Here is a 16,331-nt window from a genome sequence, read left to right on the forward strand (position 1 = left end):
CAATGAAAGATCTCTCGTTGAGCTTAATAAAATCGTCTGGTGGTGGTAGGAATGGAAGAAAAAGTTAGTACTGAATAAATGAAAGGAAACTGTTTCTTCGACGAGCAGCCTCTCCCAAAGTTAGGTAAAGTCGTCTGGCGGCGCAGAGCATACAAGAAAAAATATATTCTGGTTTTAAAGCGATGTGCCACTCCGATGCCATTGCCTTTAGTTGATTCCTGCAACTCAGAGACGATTTAATTACTCTTCCTGGAGACCTCTTGCAGCGAACGAGTCAATTAAAGCTATATTTTGACTCCTATAGATCGAAATATGTGTAGCAGGCTAAGTAGCAAGAATATAATATGAAATACGTCAGGAGATTGAAGAGGTTAATAGGTATTGTTTGTTATCCTTTCACCACTACATGAGGTCTTATAAGCTAAATAAACTCATGTGGTGGTTGCAGGAATAAAATAAAAAAGTGGATGGAATTATGGTGGAAAAATGAAATATCGAGAAAATAAAAGATAGTGTCTCAAGTCCTTCACAACCATAACTCATCCTTTAAGCTGAATAAACTCATTGGATGGGAGAGGAACAGAATAGTCATAGTACTGAACGAGGTCATTTGAAAACGTAAATATAATAAACGAAATTAATAATAAATAGTAAACTGGTACGAAGGGTGGGTTGTAGAGCTTTCCCCTCATCAAAGAGAGCCTTGGTTAGCTGCAGTATTGCCAATCAGACATTTTATCATAGACGTGGATGAGATCTTTTGTTCGGGCAGGCGACTTGTTTCTGGAAGCAAAGAGTGGTTATTTGATTGTGAGAGGCTGTGAAATATAGGGAGGTTGGTAGGTGGACAGATAGATAGATATAGATATACAGGAAGAGAGACAAGCTAGATAGATAGATACAGATAAATGGATAGACCAATAGATAGGTAGGTAGGTAAATAGATAGATTGATACATGGATAGACATTGATAGATAGGTAGGCAGGTAGGTAGGCAAGAGCATACGTAAATAGACAGCGAGATAGACATAGGTACGTATACAGACAATAGTAGATAGATAGATAGATATAGACATACATGGATATACATCGATAAATAGTTGGGTACGTAAGTAGGTAGATAGACAGGTAGATAGATATACTTGGTTAGATAAATCCTTGTACAGTATGTGGCCTGAAAATAGACAAATAGATAGACAGATATGATAAGCAGCGCGCCAAACCATCAATTTATCAAGTATGAGATAACCAATAGCCCAAAGGTCAAAGGTAGCGCGAGCGAGAGCCAGAGGTGTGATAACTGTCTTGCCAGGTAATGTCAGGTGTCAGGCTCATTATCTCTCTCTCTCTCTCTCTCTCTCTCTCTCGTTATATTGTAATGTGTGTGTGTGTGTGTGTGTGTGTGTATGTGTGTGTGTGTGTGTGTGTGTGTGTGTGTGTGTGTGTGTGTGTGTGTGTGTGTGTGTGTGTGTGAGAGAGAGAGAAACACGTATTCACCCCACTGCATTTGTTTGCACGCACATACAGGTAATGGGCCAATCATACTATTTCAGGCTAAATTAAGTATTCATTATTACACCTCGCCTCAACGCCCCTGGTAACGCCCTCAGTATCATTGCACTCAGTAGGTGCCATTATACGATCCAGCTTCATTCTGCAACTGTCTAAACAAAGGGAGGAAGGGATAAAGACTAAATTGGTATGCTGTGCCAACGTGACTGACCTAGCCCTGTGACACTGACCTTTGACTTAATGTAGTAAAAAGTATATAAGTTAAATAATTGGCTGACCTTCAACCGATCCCCAGAATTTTTTTTTTTTAAGAAAAGTTTGAAAGTTTGTTTTTTTTGTTTACACACACACACACACACACACACACACACACACACACACACACACACACACACACACACACACACACACACACACACACACACACACACACACACACACACACACACACACACACACACACACACACACACACACACACACACACACAACTGCTCAAAACATAACATCGTACCTTACTGTCACAGCCGTAAAAACACTTCCTTGGACCGCACGGGCTACTCGCTAAATCAGCATCACCACTAAATTAACCCCTTCAGCGATAACAAAACCACATTAGCGGGAACAAAAATTAAAAAGAAATCATCCGAAGAACACAGGCTAATCCCTAAAGCATCCTGAACTATCCACCCGAAGAGGACAGGGCAGTTAAGCTAGGGATAGTCCAGTTACACTCCCTGGATTAAGACCACTCACGGATACACAGTGATCACGGCTTGGGGGTCTGATTGTGTTGCCTCGCTTACAGCTGGTCCGTATCCCTCTCAATATTATGGCTGATTGCGTATTTGAATGTGTGTGTGTGTGTGTGTGTGTGTGTGTGTGTGTGTGTGTGTGTGTGTGTGTGTGTGTGTGTGTGTGTGTGCGCGTGCGTTTGCTAATCTGCATATGCTTTCGGTCCAATTAATCTCTGTTTGTGTTGGGGCTTTGTTGTTCAGTACTTATGCTGAACTGTGTGTGTGTGTGTGTGTGTGTGTGTGTGTGTGTGTGTGTGTAAGCTTTGTTGTTTTCTGTGTGTGATGTGTGCTTTGTGTTTGTGTTAATGTTTGTGCTGTGCTGTAGTGTAGGTGTGTCGTGTTATTTGAAGTGTAGTGTATGGTGTATTATTGTGTGTGTGTGTGTGTGTGTGTGTGTGTGTGTGAGAGAGAGAGAGAGAGAGAGAGAGAGAGAGAGAGAGAGAGAGCGAGCACTGTTCGCTGCTTGATATATATTCACAGCATATTCTGGCACGGTAGCCCTGTCATCCACTTGTAGCTGACGAGAGGGCATATTTAAGGCTACAGGCCACTACTACCCAAGGAGGACATAAATCAGGTGAACTAGAGCGAGTCCAAATATCACTCACGTAGCATTTTTTGTGGGGGGGGGGGGGTAGGAAGGAAAAATAATTCACGATTTTTTTTTTTTCCCTAAGGATCTGGCAGGAGGAGGAATGGATAGATCGCTGGGGATTTTGTCTTTCTCATCACCCTCCTGAGTAATTTTTTCCGTGGTTTGTTGGCGTGTGTGTTTGTGATATACCTGATTTTGTTTAATGCGGTCGTGTAACATCTTTAGATTATGATGATGGAAGGACAGATTAATGTTGTAATAGTTTAGTTTCTGGCTACCACCACGTGATTTTCAAAGTACTAGTAAAAAGGCAGGCAGACAGATATTGGACAGATAGATATAATTGTGTAGGTGGGTAGATATCTGTTCTTCTGCAACTCCCTAGTTTTCTATAAATGAACCATAAAAATCTATCAGTGCATACATACATACATACACACGTGCATACATACATAAGGCAGGTAGATAAATTATAAACTGAAATAACGAGTAGGAGAACAGAAAGATCACCATTTCGTGTACCCTGCCACTCTACTCTCATGATGCCTTTTTTTTTTTTTTTTTTTTTTTTTTTTTTACGCAAGCTCTGTTTCGGAATCTGTTTCGCGTCTGAACGCTGTTTTTCATGCATTTACGTAGACCTTTTACCTTTTTATCAGTCGTAAAAGAATATTGCTTCATGAAAGTGAGTCGACTGGAGGCGCTGGAGAGAGTAGGGAAGTGGGAATATGGGAAGGAGGAAAAGAGAGGAAGCAGTAAAGGTAGGGAGACAGAGAGAAGGGTGAAGTACTCGGGAAGTGAGGAAGGAGAGAGAGAGAGAGAGAGAGAGAGAGGCTGTAGGGTTTTATAGGTAGCACTTTCAGCCCCCGTGATAGGCAGAGGTAGGAGGAGGTGGATGAGGAAAAAATGTAGAGGATGAGAGAAGATAGAAAAGGAAGGAGGAGCAGGAGCAGGGGAAACAAAGAGAAAAAAGTTAAGAGGAGAGGCTGGGAGCAGGACAGAAAGAAGTGAGGAAGGAGACCGGAGGAGTAAAAACAAAGAAGGGACGAGAAAACAGTGAAGAGAAGGGGAAAGATAGAGACATGTAAAAGACGTGGAAGAGAGAGAAAAAAGAGTGTTTGATGAGAATTAAAATAGAAAAGGAAGTGAAAGGGTTGGAGAAAGGAAAGAAAAAGTTTGTAAAATAGAAAAGGAAGTGAAAGGGTTGGGGAAAGGAAAGAAAAAGTTAGTGAAAAGAAAAGTGAAGATGAAAAGGAAGATAAAGGAGCCATGAACAAAGAAGAAAAAGTATGATTAGAGAACACGAGAAGAAGGAAAGAGGGAGACAGTCCAAGGAGACAATTAAGGGACATGGCTGAAAGAAGACTGGGGAAGAGAGTAGAAATAAAGGAACGGGAGAAAGCAGAGTCTAAAGAAACAAGACAATAACGTTATGAAAGTACGGTTTTTTGTGTGGGAGAAGAGAGGGAGAAAAAATAGATGACGAATAAAGAAATGGAAGCTGAGGAAGCGACAGAGTTACAATAATAAAGATTCGTTAGAGAGTGAGAGAGAGAGAGAGAGAGAGAGAGAGAGAGAGAGAGAGAGAGAGATTTTTATTCACCGATCATCCACCATAAATCGTAGACTCCTGAAGATATATTTGTTCCCTCTTGTGTTTTTTGTACTCTACAGTAGTTCTGTTACCACCTGCCGCTTGTACTGGCCTTAGGAGAAACTGTTTCTTCCCTCTTCTCTATGCTGATTTTTACGATATTTACACGCGGGAACATCACTAAGAGCGGCTTTATCCGTCTCTCTCATTAAGGATTTTCGGACGCGAGGTGCTGCACTGCCATAGACTTCAGCGACTTGGTTCAAGCCACACCACACCACACCACACCAAGGGCTCGGGGCTGTTCGCCCAGACTGACTAGGGAACAACTACTACACCATGGGCATCCGCAGGGCCCTGAAGCTCCCACATCAAGTATATTTGTTACTGTTTTTACCTCTTTTACGCCTTCACCTCGTGAATATCCAATTTTTAAGCTTGCTGTCTTTAAATTGTTTTATTCATCTTAGGAAAAATATTTTGTTCCTTCATCGCCCTTTTTTGTTCCCTCATGGGTTTAATGAATCATAACTTTTAATTCCTGTAATTCCTTCTACTCGAGAACATCTTCTCGTAGATTAGTTTTGTTACCATCTTTATTTTTTTTATTTATTTTTTTTTAGCTTCAAAAATATTTAATGTACCCACTTAATCTTCGGATTTTTTTTTTTTTTTTTTTTTGTATGACAAGATTACTTCTTCAGTTCATGATGCCCTTACAGTTTCATCAAACTACCTGCAAACATTGTTATTCAGCTTAGAAGATTTTTTTTTTTTTTAGAAGTGCTAGGTTAGACATACCCTTCATTAAACTCCCACTCCCTAGAGACTCTCCAAAGCTGACTATCAATAATGCATGGGAATCATAGAAATTCTCGACAGAATGGTAATGTTGTGTTCCCATGTGACGTGAAGTTCTGTAAATATATTATTTCCAAATGGTGGAACACTGAAATTAAGCAGTGTATGTCAGAAAAAACAAACAAAACTTGTTCACCCAAATTATAATGACACATGGAGTGAGATAAATACAGTATATAAATAAATATGATGCTCTTCGTTGTAAAAGCTAAAAAGAATAACAAGGTAAGACAACAGTTTGAAGGGCACGTTACTATTATCATCAAATCTCATCTTTTTTTTTTTTTTTTCAAACGAGAAACTGGATGGTATGGACAGCAATTTTAGATCCACAGTAGTTCGTTCATCTGAATGTGGCTCAGATTTCGTCCTCTTACAGCATATTTTAAGTAGCTCAGTGGCAGGAAAAGACAGTGCCACGGCTGTTCATCCTTTTCATAACATTTCTTCGAGACTAGAGTCATATTCTAGTTTTAATTTATTACTACGACTCAGCATGCAAGATTGACATATGTTAGTTTTAGACTAAGTCAGAGTGAAAAGGGTGTAGTCATTGAATGAAGGGTTAAAAATACAAAACACATTGGCCTGCAGTATTGTTTTTTAAGGGGCAATAAAGAAAATGCACTGTCAGGAAGACTTGCTCGAGAGCCTTCTAAGCCCTTGGGAACATCGGCCCAAGAGGTGACAGAGGTTTTGCGATCCTGTAATGCCAGCAAGAGAAGTAGCCTGGTCATATGTTCCGTTAATGTGCTGGACTGTTGTAACGTAGGCTGGGCCCCATAATCTTAGGGGGAGGGAGGGGGGGATGTGGGAGTAGGTTTAAACTTTTTTTTTGGAGGTGGGGTGTGCATTATTATTATTGCTGCATCCGTTTTCTTCTTTGTGTCTTTCCTATCCCATGTACTTAGTGACGAAGAGGGTTTTCATTATTATTATTATTATTATTATTATTATTATTATTAATGGTGGTAGGGGTAATTATATATTTTTCTTTCACTACACTATGATAAATTATTTTCTATATACGTCAAGTGTGTGTGTGTGTGTGTGTGTGTGTGTGTGTGTGTGTGTGTGTGTAAGGCTATAAATTTTTCAGTTTAAGTAGTTTGTTTTTTGTTTTTCTCTTTATTTGCATTAATATAACGTTCGTCTATGAGTAACTTGCCGTAGTAAGGGTATGTATAAGACCAGATTTATTTGAAATAGAAAAAGGGTTTTACAGATGGAACCAAGAGAAATGGAAACGCAATGGCAAACGTTAATTGTAATCAGAGATGTAACTTGCAGCAAGTGAAAAGTATTGCGAAAATTTTTTTAGTGGACAAGAATCTGAGTTTCAGTGCTAGAGAAAATTACAACGTAAAATGAAAAAGTGCCAATCAGGCCGAGAAGAACAGAGCAGTAAAAAACCTGGAAAAAAGGGTAAAGGACCAAGAGAATGTCAGACCTGCCACTGTCCTCAAAAATAAAAATATACGATGTTAATTATATTCTGAGAGTTAGAGTCTCATAGAAAAAGGAGAATTAAAGAAGTTCGTTATTGAAGTAAAAAAAATATCAAGTAAATAAATAGTCGTTGATAATAAGATAGCTGTATAAAATAGTCTGACCATAACGAGAGTGAAGTCAAAAGTTGCCCTGCTGAGTAAAATCGTCCGGAGATGACCCGAAAACTATAAGAATGGCGGAATCGTCGTGAGGGGGTTTAATCAGAAGCCCTCATAATGGTAGTCGCTTTCCACTCCTTCACCCCTATGTCCCTCTTACCCTCCTTTCTCATTCATCCCTCTGCCCTTTTCATCCCTTTCTCCTCCTTTAGCCATCCACTCTTTTGTCCCATCCATCTTTCCACCCCTCTCACCTCTACACCCTGTTTTCCCCTGCACTAAATTCACCCCCTTGACCTCCCCACCCTTTTCACCCCTTTGACCCCTCCACCATTTTAACCGCACCCCCACCACCCCTATCATCCCTCCACCATTTTAACCGCTCCCCCACCACCCCTATCATCCCTCCACCCCTCTACCCGTCTTTCCCCTCCAACCCTCTACCTCCCTTTCCCTTCCAACCCTCGTTACCCTCAGCCTCTCTTTTCCTTCCACCTCATTTTCCCTCCCACCCTACTTTCCGCTCCACCGCACCACCCTTTCCCTTCTTCCTTCCCTTCGACCCTTCATGTCTCTTCACCGTGATGGGGAGTAATAAAAAAGGGTGAAAAAGTTGCTGAAGAAGGCATTTAGAGATTCCCGGAAAGGTCAGAGCTGCCAATCTTCCCGGGAGGAAAAACAATAGACCCCGAGAGAGAGAGAGAGAGAGAGAGAGAGAGAGGGACAGACAGACAGACAGACAGACAGACAGACAGAAACAGACAAACAGACGACTGAAACTGAGACGGGGTACTTCAGAGAGGCGCACCCTAGTCGTGTATTACCATGGCGTTCCGGGGAGCTGTCGACGCCCCAGATGGTAATGGAGACGAATGGGCGTGGTTAGAGAGGCGTGCGTAGTAATGGATGGTGGTATGAAGATGGTAATGTTCATGGTGGAAGGGTGGATGTAATGGTGGAAGGTGGGATGTGGATGTGATGGTGGAGAGTGGGATGTGGATGTTAATGGTAGAATGGTGGATGTGATGGTGGACGGTGGTATGTGGATGTTAATGGTAGAAGAGTGGATGTGATGGTGGAAGGTGGGATGTTGATGTTAATGTAAATGGTGGAGGGGTGGATGTGAGTGGAGGGTGGGATGTGGATGATTGTGTACGTTAAGTGATGGGAGGACTTGGTATTTGTGGGTGGTATGTGGATGTTAATGTTATTGGTGGTTAGGGGTATGTGGAAATTAATGTTAATGGCGGAAGGCTGGGTGGGGTCGTGATGCGCTGGAAGGTGGAGAGGTGAATGTGTCATGGAGATGGTGATGTGGATGATGGTATTAATTATCTCAAGTACTCTCAGCGCTTATGACAAACGATATTGCTCAGAGATAATCCATACTACTAAGACGACAACATGAACTTTACTAAACCTTTTCCGGATGTGGACTCACCAAGGAATTTCTTCAGTTGAACTCCTTTCAGTTTCGCTTAGCTTAGAGAAATCCCACCACTCCCAGTTAAACTCTCCTATGTGCCATTAGCGAGGAAAATGAAATAAACATCGCAGTGAAAGGTTTAGTGGGAGAAGTGAGGAAGGACGTCTCCCAGAACCCAACTGAGAGATTGTGAAGATAATCTGAACTTTTTAACCCTATCAGCTGAATCAAATCGTGCGTCATAAACGGGAACACACCACCCAGATCCAGCCATGACAGCGCTAGAGTTGACAGTGCAGTCCCGGAACACAATAGCTCTCTAAAGTATTGATGGCTTCGGATATTACACTGGTTACGAGCATCGGGTAATATCGGTGTGTCGGTGGGTGGATGGGTGGGGGTAAATTGCTATCTCGGGGGGAGGGGGAGGAGAATGTCAACAGAGTGGGCGGGTGGGTGATCTGTTATGAATCTGGGGTGATCATGTATTGTATCGGGAGACTGAGCAATAAAGGGATGGGATAGTGGTTTTGCGCACTTGTTAATGTAACTCACTGATTTGAGGTTGCTTGTTAATGAATTCCTTTTAATGATATTTGTGCACATTAGCCCATAGAATCCAGGTGACGTCTTTGTAAGCCTGTTCTTGCGGCTACCAGGTGATGTTATCGGAAGTAGGCATCATCACTCGTACGAAGGGGGTTTTTGAAGGCTGTATTTATTCCCTCCAGTTCGAAAAGTCCATCTTAATCTGAATAAAAATCACCAAAAGAATGCAAAACTGAAATGAAGAAGGCATCCTCGAGATCATTGAGTGTAAAAGTACCAATAATATGATTCTGATATAATAATGGATCCGTTTCAGCACTTTTGATACCCATGTTAATGTTACTGAATTCATTTTTTTTGGACCTTTGTTAATCAGTCATCTAAGTGTTTTTGTTTATATTCGCTTCTAACCCAGTATATGTAATAATGAAATTTTGTAAGCTTTTCACAAGCCAGATGATCATTACATAAATATATATTTAAAATCTCATATGTCACGTGTTTTGACAGGATTGAGCAGCCTAGCCGCGGGCCTCCACGCTACTGATGGGAGTTTTTAAAAAAAGGAGGATTAGATAATGGTTGACATTTTAATGTCGGTCGATATATATATTTGCACATATTTTCCTTTTTTTTTTTTTTTTGCCCTTTTATTTTTCCTTCCTGCAGGCTCTTGCTTCGGTGTTTTCCTTTCCCATTAACCCTTTCACGAAGCTAACGTCATCATGTAGTTTAATGTATTCTTGCTATCTCACTTTACACAGGAGAGTTCCGCAATGGTGAAGGGGGTTAGTGATTCTCTCTCTCTCTCTCTCTCTCTCTCTCTCTCTCTCTCTCTCTCTCTCTCTCTCTCTCTCTCTCAAGCCGAATGAAATCGTCAGGTGATAGCAAGAATAAAGAATCCTACGACAGCAATTAAAATTATAAAGCGAGACCAAAATTTTCGGTTTAGTTATACCCCTGTCCTCTTAAGTTTTTCCTTCAATATTTTTGTGACCTTTAATATTTTCTATCGCTATTTTTCAGTAACTTTTTTCTTTTTTTTCCAATAGCCTAAATTTTTTCCGCTGTCTTTTAGTAGTCCCAGATTTTCTTTTTCAGTAGCCCAAAATTTTTCTCCTGTCTGTTTCAGTAGCCCCCCATTTTTTCACTGTATTTTAATGTCCCCAGTTGTAATTTGTCTTAGCAACTCCAATTTTTCATTTTAATTATTCAGTTGCTTAATAATTTTTTCTCACCTATATTGCAGTAAGCTCATTTTTTTCTGTTATATTCGAGCTGCACATTTGCTTTCCCCTTATTTGCCACCCCATTTTTTTTTTTTTCCCTTTTCGCTGTCCATATTTTTCCTTTCGCTGAATTTCATTAGTCCTCCCCTCCCCCCTTTTTTTTTTGCTATATTTCAGTGTCCCAGATTTTTCCTATAGCTATATTTCAGGAGCCCCATTTATTTTCCCCGCCATATTTTTGTGGCAGCTGAAGATTTTTCCTCGTACACGTTGTTGCCGGTCTGCCTCACCTCCTCCATTAATATTTACGCCCCATCACTTCCTTGCCCGCGAACTTCCTCCATTTTTCCAACGTTTTCCAGGGAGGTCTAAACCCATCTGCGTTACTTCCAGCGGCCGGTTACCTCTGTCATTCAATTTACTCCTTTGTTAAGCCCGACACCGCTTATTCCCTGCGTTGTGTTCTATTGTCTGGGTTGATCTTGGAAGATGGTGTCTCAGGGTAATTTAGTGTGATACATAGATTTCTGAGCCTTTGCGAACACACTCACACATATTCTGTTGGTGGTTTGTGCGTTTTTCATATGGTCAAACACATTATAATCACCAAATATATACACAGAGACAGACAGACAGACAAAGAGACAGAGAGGGGTAGAGAAATGAGAGAAAACACACACACACACACACACACACACACACACACACACACACACACACACACACACACACACACACACACACACACACACACACACCGTTACCGCCATTACCGCATGGAATCAAAGACAAGCAGCTCCATGAAAAGAGGTAATTATCTCGCACCATCACACACGAAATGCGCACACGAGGAAACAGTATTTTCTATGAGTTTTTCCTGCACTGCAACCTATAATCATCTGAGGGAATGCATATACAGAGAGAATGCATTAACCAAGCACTGCATAGTTTTCCAGACTATATTTGGGACATATATTAAGAAGCACTTCATATTTTCGTGACTAGAGGATGTAAGAGCAAGCACTCCTTTTTTCTTTTTCCCTGTGGCTTGGATATGTATGAAAATAATATAAATTTTTCTGAGAATTTATATAAAACAAACATGGCCGATTTAGTTTTTATTTGTTTATTTATTTATTTATTTTGTGGTCTGAATTTGAGTTAAGGTCACCAAATGTTCTTTTTGACAAATGTATATAAAACCTTTTCACCCTAGTAGTGACGAATATTTATACTAAAGGATTGCTACATTTTCAGTGACAAATGTATATACAAAAAGAACAGAATGCCTGTGTTTGTGACTAGGTTGTGTTGTGTGAAGAGTATATATGCAGCTGAATCAAATATTTACGGTTTTTCATAATATTGGGTCAAGTTGCGTGTCAAAAATAATTTGTCAGCGAATGACGGACTTTTGAACAATTTCCCTTCCATCTATTGGTGAGATGATGATGCTGATAATATTTAACTCCTTCGATAAGATGTAGTCATTTGTATTTACCAAATTAGTAGAGATGTGTTAGTGAAGGCTTCAGAAACGAACTCCATTAATCTTGTTTTCCAGAATCAGTGTACCCTAACCTGAGTAAAATCCTATGGAGACATAAAGAATGAAATAAAAATTACGTCCTCTTGCTGGTTAACCCCTTTAGTCCGATGATGCATGTTTAAGCCCCTTCAGTACAGTGGTGTACTTTTTCAACTTTATTCTTGCAACTACCAGTCCATTTGAATAAACGTAAGACCTTTATAAACTCTTTTTACTCTAAATCGGCCTGAAATTCCTATCACTCCATCTTGAATGCTGAGCTGTTAGAGCAAACTGACACTAGATTATGATGCTAGTCACAGAGAAGTGCTGTGGAAAGTATGTGAAGTGGTAGCACTGTCTCCTTATGCCACAGAGCTATATGATGTAAGCAGCAAAAGGAAATCTGGACCAAGTTATAGTAGAAACATTACAGTAGGAAAGGATTCAGTGGAGGCTGTATCCAACCCTTCCTGGTCGAAAAGTCTATCCTCAGGTAAAGAAAATCGACTGGAGATAACGAGAATAAAATAACACATCATCGGACTGAAGAGGTTAGAATATTCATGGTACCTTCAGACGATTTTTTTTTTTTTTCCCTCCAACTTGGGAATTATTTGTACTCCTGGTCGGGTTAATGAAGGCTGTATCGAACTCCTCCAGTTGGAAAAGTCTCCTTTAATGTGAATTACGTCGTCTGAAGTACAGAAAATTACCGGAAAAATACAAGTGAATATGTAGTGAAAAGTGCGAGATTGAGAAAGAAATTCAGTTTCTCTATTGTGTCATCGCCCAGACCATTTTAATTAGCTCAGGGGAGACCATTATATTATCTGCACTTTAACTTGGACTGAAGTTGTGTCTGTTTTGAATATTCATTAGTACCTTGAAATCAAGAACAGAATACGTTACCAGACTTAAAGGTGTGTTATTGAAAACATGTTGAGCCGTAACATTACCTTATTCTGTGTTTGAGCACCATGAAACAAACCGGAAAGGACTGTAATCTGGGTCAGTTTAAAGCGAAGGAACTATAGTTATGAAGGGGTCAGAAACATTCCCAGTAACCCCGTCAGTACGATTACCGATATTGTTTTATCATATTCAGGCTACCTTCAGGCGATTTGCCTAGCTCAGGAGAGGTCCCGTGTCGTGAATGGGTTAAGCCTAAATCGCCCATCTACATCTCAGGTTGAATAGGTGAAAGATTTAGGGAAGAGTAAAGGAACTTACGGCGGTATGCTGTGAACTTAAATTGCAAAGGGTAAAGGAAGTCCTAATGTTTTACTGTAACTTCTGGAAGACGTAAATGGAACGTGCCTGGTCTTCATCCCTCTTTTGCTGACAGCACTGTCTAAAGTGGGAAGCAGACTAATCACATATAACAACCACAGTCGCTCTATATATCCATAAAAAAATGGGGTTGTCCTTCCATAGCTCAATTTAAATTTTAAGAATTCGGATTATTCGACTGCCAGCCACCCCTTTCTTTGATGTTTATATGGTATGCAGCATCTTATTATCTCATGTATCATTTTAAGGTTGACGTGTCCGTATATAATCATTTAATCATAAGACGTTTTTAGGCACGTACACTTGCGACCATTATGTTGCAGTTCACCTAGTCCTGCCACTTGTTGGAGAGAAGGCGTAGCACACCGAGTTAAGATCTGCGGGTGGTGGTTGAGTTTATCTTGAGACTATACGACTAACTGTATTACCGCGAACTGTTCCTTGTGTAGCCTAGCAAACTTCGGCCTGCTTCCTTAACACTGGACAATGAGTCTTTGTTCATAAGAAATCCTGGCCATGATATCCCTTCAGTTTGGGGGGTTGGAGATTGAGGATGAGCAGAAATCATGGCTGAGTTTACCATCGCTGAAATAAACTGGATTGGAAGACTTGCTAGGGAGTCCCATCTACCTAAGAGATCACTGTCTAAAAAACATGTCTGAGTATACCGAGGAAATACAAGAAAATTACTGACGCCAAAAATATATTCATGGTGTCAAAACACGCACATAACCCAACGTAATTAACAAAAACTTTCAGCAGAGCACAGTATCACCGTGGCGTTATTGCATGACGGTGATGATATTGGTGTAATTAGCTTTAATGACTGGGGAGAATGTATGTGAAATGGACGGGTCTCATTTAATCAGACCGATTGTATGGAAACCTAATTGGCTAGGTATAACCCCAGCTGATGTGCTCGTCTAATGTATACTTGGCTTGCCATATAATCGTCGCTTTTCGAATGAATTCTGACAATTTTTATTTCACTTAAAATAACTTTGATTGAAATTTTTCTTTTCATTTTAAAATAAAACATTCAGGATGTCACATAAGTGGTCAAGATTGAATAAATAAAGATAAGCGTACATAAAGACAAACATTATTTTAAGTTTGAAATTTAACATCAGAATGACTCTACCATACTGTAGCAACGATTAGGGAAAAATATCAGATGTCGAATATCAGCAGGCACGATTCCACTTGACTATTGTAAAATACTGACTTTACAGTTAACCCGACATGTAAAATAATTTCTTAGGTATTTCTTCTTTCAGTGTAACATAGATTGACAACTGCAGTATAAGGTAATTTTAAGGGTTGTAATATGGAATCTTTATTAAATCTCAAAGATACTGAAATGAATATGATGATGGTATACAGTCTTGGTTGTTGAAATTTTGACTTCCTTAATCATAACCATAATCGAATCCCGACTTTGATATAATTTTGACGTCCTATAATCTGAACTAATTTAATATAATCCTGAATGCTGTAACGTGAGCTTAACTGATGTACCTTAATGTAATTTTGACTACCAGCATGAGAGGCGTGTTCTGGCGAGGGGAAGTGAACAGTGAGAGAGGGGAATGCTAATGATGGGCTGCAGAAGGGTGTATGTGTAGAGAGAGAGAGAGAGAGAGAGAGCAGGAAGACATAACGGTCGACTATTTACATCTTGACCCGTTTAATGATATTTCCTTGCCAAGTTACACCATGCCAAGACCTCCAGTATGTTCATCACCACCATCGTTTATCACTGTCATACCCATCACCTCCATGCTCATCACCACTTTTTCACACCACATTCATCACCGCCATACAATTCGTCATCACAACACCAGATTCATCACTACATGCACACCACAGCCCTACATTAATTATCACCGTCATTACTGTAACCTGCTCATCATTATTCATCATCACCACATTCTACACCACCGTATTCGTGTTCTTAAAATCACCACAATGCTACTTACCATCACTTTCCATTGTCCTGCTTATCAGCTTACTCATCACCAACTTCTTCACCACAATTACCACCACCACAGACCCACACCACTACATCTAGTACCACACCATCGCCACTATACCAAACCAACATCACCATCATCACACCACACGGCCCTCCCACACTAGGACTCTCGTAACAGCTGGTAGTATTATTTTACTGTCTCCGCTTCCTTGTTTTTCCTTCTTCGTGAGCTGTCAAGTGTATGAGAGCAACGCGCGCTTAACTTTCTTCCTCCTCCTTCTCCTGTTCTTCGGCGTCAGTTTATTATTGTTTTTTCTATTGTTATTGAAGAAACCACCAATTAAATGCTAGATTACTGAACCTATTTATTTTTTCACGACTGGAATATATCATAATTCTAGTCTTCATGTATTCTTTGTCTCTCATGGCTTTAGTTAAGGGTAAATGCTGACCTTGTGGAAAAATATTGAACTCTACGTTGGGATGGGGCTTTGCTTTCATCTACGCCATTGCACAAAAACACAGATTAACTCAGGCACGCACAAAAGAACATACACACACACATCCTATCAGATACAAATAAATAATCACACACACACACACACACACACACACACACACACACACACACACACACACACACACACACACACACACACACACACACACACACACACACACACACACACACACACACACACACACACACACACACACACACACACACACACACACACACACACACACACACACACACACACACACACACACACACACACACACACACACACACAGGAACATACGCATAATACACATACAGGGTGTCCCGGAACCTGACATACTAATATCAGATGATTCTTGCACTGAGTTGAATAAAAAATACAGTATCAATAAGAGTCTTAAGTCTCAACTGTTACAGCGCTACAATTACCGTTGATCTTGTGTGCAAAAAAAGTCACCCTCTTAATTCACCCATAAGGATATCAGTAATTGTATCTCCATAAGGGTTAAAATTGTACCCAAGATAATGTAACTTTACCTGAAGATCGATGGACAGATATGAATAGATAGATAGATATAAATAGATATATATAGATAGATAGAAATACATACATACCTACATACATGCATTCATACATATAGATAGATAGATATATACAGATAGATAGTTATTCCAGGACACAAAAATAACTTCCCACAGTCACAAATGGACAAGATAACTCCACGATTAATGACTTGACCTTCCCCTCCAGACGAAGACAGAGGCAAGAAATAAGTCCCTGTGTCTTGAGAACGGGAGAAAATCACAGGGTAATCCAAGGCATCGTCTGGCAGTCATTAGTAATTAGTGGTGCAATTAAT

At 40.2% G+C, this 16,331-nt stretch overlaps 1 protein-coding gene across 1 annotated transcript in view; it reads left to right on the plus strand.

The window, feature by feature from the left end:
• The window catches only part of LOC145412065 (uncharacterized), a 184,191-nt gene that overhangs the window by 166,478 nt on the left and 1,382 nt on the right, over nucleotides 1-16,331 (plus strand). The gene's annotated exons all lie outside the window — the stretch shown is intronic.

Source organism: Coenobita brevimanus, chromosome 92 (genome assembly GCF_032717465.1).
Source record: "Coenobita brevimanus isolate Jiangsu-jjx chromosome 92, ASM3271746v2, whole genome shotgun sequence".
Classification (NCBI taxonomy): Eukaryota; Metazoa; Arthropoda; class Malacostraca; order Decapoda; family Coenobitidae; genus Coenobita; species Coenobita brevimanus.